This window comes from Hesperophylax consimilis, chromosome 1, assembly GCF_061612785.1.
Source record: "Hesperophylax consimilis isolate HC1 chromosome 1, BYU_Hcon_1.0, whole genome shotgun sequence".
NCBI classification, from domain to species: Eukaryota; Metazoa; Arthropoda; class Insecta; order Trichoptera; family Limnephilidae; genus Hesperophylax; species Hesperophylax consimilis.
In genome coordinates, this window is record NC_142836.1 from 16,641,809 (window position 1) to 16,646,123 (window position 4,315).

The following is a 4,315-nucleotide window of genomic DNA, read 5'->3' on the forward strand; positions in this document are numbered from 1 at the left end:
CCGAATAAACGGAAGAGTTTATTTGAAGTTGCCAGGTAACGCTATAAACAAAGGTGGAAAATAAACAGTTAACAACGCAGTTTCCTAATGCGCGAGAAAGAGAAAGATTTATTATATGTATCGAAATAAAACGCTCGAACTCACTTAAGGAAATGGATACGGGACAGTTCAAAAAGTTCCGTCGTCTTTGTCGCTTTTTTCATGATTTGTTTGCGTGCTCAGTTAAACGCCCTTCCTTTCAGCTCATCTGTTTCCCGCACTGAACTCCGGCCTTCCCCCCCCCCCCTGCTGTCAGGCCCGTAGTCGCTTGCAACCAACCACCCACTTTCCCCTTAGCCTACCTCAAGGGCACCGTGCGCCATCCTAACTGTTTATTAAACTACAGTAGAAAATCTTTAGTCACCGGATGGGAATCTTTCAGCTTCATCTGCTTAAATACTTGTAGACTCTTAGCATCTAATAATAATTAATCAGGCTTCACCCACGACAGGCTGATGAATAGGAAACACTTGCTCTTTCACGCTTCTCGTTTGTTGCACAAATCTTTCGGCCTCAAGAAATGTCCCGAGTGGCATTCAAAATTACGACCAAATTTTAAGATTGTAGCGTCTTTTTCTGGCTAAATGTTTTTTTTATGAAATAGGAATCGTTTATTCCAGGCATGATTGCTTAAAAGAATAATTTGGAGTTCATAAGAAAAATAATATTATCTAAGTACATCTTCCTCACATTTTCCACATCTTCATTATTGCGACTTTTTCTGATTGTATCTAATTTTTTTCCTTGCTTCTATGTAAATGTACATTTTAATTGAATGTGTATCTTTTTTGACAAAAAATATTTTAACCAATACGCAATGTTGTTATTGGACGTAGTAAAACGACTTGGAATTGTAATTCAACCAAAAAATGTGGGTTTTATAATGTAAAAACCTTTTTATAAAAAACTCATAAAACTTTTTAAAGAGTTTTTTTTAATAATTCGCATGGCCATTTAAATAGAGAAATACTTTAAACTTTACTTAACATTTCGACGAATTGCGTATTCGTTTTTCGCTGAAAATATTGTATTGTTATTAGAAAGTATTTTATTCTGTCAAAATGTTCAACCCACACAAGCGTCTTTAATATTTCTCAGAAAGCTTTCTCGCATATATCATGCGTGTGACCTCGAGAAATACGTTTCTTAAAAAGGAGAAACTGAAAAAAACATACGGATTCACCTGAAAGCGGATATAAACCTTTAAACATGCTCTCTCGGCTACACGTCAAGATGAATGGCCTCTTCTCTTGATACACTGCGTCCATGTTTTATCCGTTTGAATAAAAAATAGTGGAACCCTTTGGAGATGAAGGAAGCGAGCAGGAAAGGATAGGAGCGCAGAGGAGTTGGTAGGTAGATGAAAGTGAAATGTAGATGGATACATTGCACGATGACGTTCAGTACACAACACGTCACTTTATCATCCTCAAATACCCGGTATGAGGCTTTAAATTACATTTATCTATGGCGTTACCACTCTCGCCAAACATTGAATATCATTCCTGTCACTGGAACGGTTTTATGGCGGCGATATTGCCCATAAATAATAAAAGTTTTATATAGCCATTTTTTATATTTTTTCCAATTTTTGTTTGTGGTCTCTCTGTAGTTTCCAATGTGAAAATGATTGAGACGTGAATTCAAGCGCAATAAATCAATACAATTTTTAAACGCCAATTTCTAAATCAACAGTTGCTAATATTTATATTCAGTATACGTAAATAATATTGGGTAGTTAATAAATATTTTGAATAACTTGATTATCCGTTATGTGTTCATGGAATGGCTTGTACGAGTGAGTGAAGTCAAAATCAAATTTAATTCTCCCAAGAATGTTCGAGCCATTTTGAAAAGTTCGTTATTCTGAAAATTGTTGTCACCTATTGGGTGTAATATGGTCGAGTTAATTTTGGCTCTTTGGTTAACAAGTTATCGACAAGTTCAACTTTAGTAATTGGTTGTCTCACGTCAAATTACCTACTTGTCACATACTTCTTGTTCCCCTACAAAGTTAAACATACAACTTACGTCATTTTGAGTGTGCAAGAAAACCACAGAATGTTTTCATCTCGGAAGAGCTTTAATCAATTATACCAATAATAGTGAGATAGTGTGTATGGCGCGATGGACCACGGTTTAAATATGTGTTGATTTCATAAAATTTATTGCTTTATGGAAAAACAAAAAATTTATTGAATATAATACAAGATTCTCTGAATCGTATTACAAGACTTTAACGTAAAGAAAAAATAGTATTAGTTATGGTTTGAACTTGTTTCCCCTTACGAGAATAAGGGGAGGCAAGAATAATATATTTTTATACAATCACCATATTATAATTTATTTTAATTTTGGTTAGTTTGTAATTTCCTAATATTTTAAATTAGTACCTCAAAGATTGTGTTTCATGCCTTTATGTATTTATAATGTTCACTAATCTTGTTAGTACTTACCCGAATGCATGGCAAATGGTTTTAGTCTGTGCTTCAAAAATAGAACTACTTTACATTGTACTTTTTCGGAGTCTATTGTCTCTTACTTGAATGATTTTCTTCTCCTCACAAATTGATTAACGTTCCACCTGATAGGAGAAAAATCTGCTGCGCATAGTGCATGGGCCATACAAAAAAACCACTGGAAGGGATCTATAAAAGGTTAGTGAACATTTTTATTATACGTTTAGGCAATTCTCGACTATAATCTTTGAGGTGAGAATAATTTGTCGGTTATACTTTCTTGGTCATAAAGCCCGTTTTTATTGAAGCTTATTTACATGCTTCAACAAATCTATGATTCCTGTTGATTATCCAATGTTCTTCGTTTAAGAGTTTCACTGTCTCAAGTCTACTCAATATTTTCCGCACTATTAATGATATTAATATTTTAAAATGTATAATAGGAGATACTAAGAATGCATTAAGGATGGATCTAGTGGAGATGAATCTCCTAGTGCCACATTTTTTTTATATTAATATTCGAGGAAAAACGAGTAACCAGCTGGTATAAAAATAATACGTTAAAACAATTGCACATTTGTTTGAACTCAACTTGTTTGAAATAACATTCTAAATAATTTTAAAAACATGACACACTCTACATTTTTTCAGAAAAAAGTTATTAGGTTCATTTACTTCTAAAATTTATTTTGTTTATTTTCTATATTTGAAATATGTGTTGAACGAATTGTTAAATATAGTAGATGCCTTCAAAGCAATGTGCTACAATAAATTATTTTTCACGCTCGTTGGGCGTTAGACAAAGTGCGAATTCCTTTGAAAAATAACGACACGCTTGTAGGTAGAAGATACTAAATGTCCCAATTCATTCATACATACCAGGATAAAAAAAGTAGTTATTTTACTTCTTATGACACCATTTTTTTTATTTCGGCATTAGAATATTTTTTTCTTTAAACCTTTTTTCATTTTCCATCTCCAAACAAACGATATACGTTTTTAGATAAACTACACTCAGGAGTCCCTGAGGAAAATAATTTCCATTGGGGATATGTCATCTTTAGGGATGCTGAGTGGAGGGTATTTTTAAGGAAAGAAAGGAAAGGTAGTTCTGGGAAGGAAAAAAACGTATTGCGTGGCTAGAAATCTATGGGTCGGTGTGTCTAGGAGTGACGTATGAATCGGTCCCTAATTGGGAGACCAAAGGATTTCCCTCAATTGAACTCTCCCGGTCCGGCCCGCCATGCAACTGTAAGGCGTATCCACCGCAAAAACCTGAAAAAATCTCACCCCATGAACCCTGGAACCCCTGGTAAGTCACTTAACTTAGCGAACCGAACTTAAGGATAACCTATGGCAGTGGTGATGGTTTTCCAATAAATTGTTCCCAGGGCAGCGGTACCCATACCCTCCTCATAACTTGAATATAAAATCGTATAGAGAAAATATTTTGAGTGCCTTTTTGTTTACTTTACTACTTTATTTTTTCAATTAAAATTTGGTTTATCAAATTAATCTAAAATTAAAATTTCATTTCGCAAGTTTTAGAATGGTTTGTCAATATTTTAAAAAATTTATCCGAATATTCATAAAAATAATTAAAATACCAAAAATTTTGGAGAAATCAGTGGTTCCTACTTCTTTTATCACCGTTGATGAATTCGATCGGTAGAAATCTAAAGCTCGTTTCCAATCAAACTTAACCAACAAGAAGCTACTTCAATTGTAAACGTATAAGAAAGCATTGCTTAACATAAAACATAACAATATATCATTCCCGAAAACAAAATGCTTACGCAATTTGTAACTACTACGAC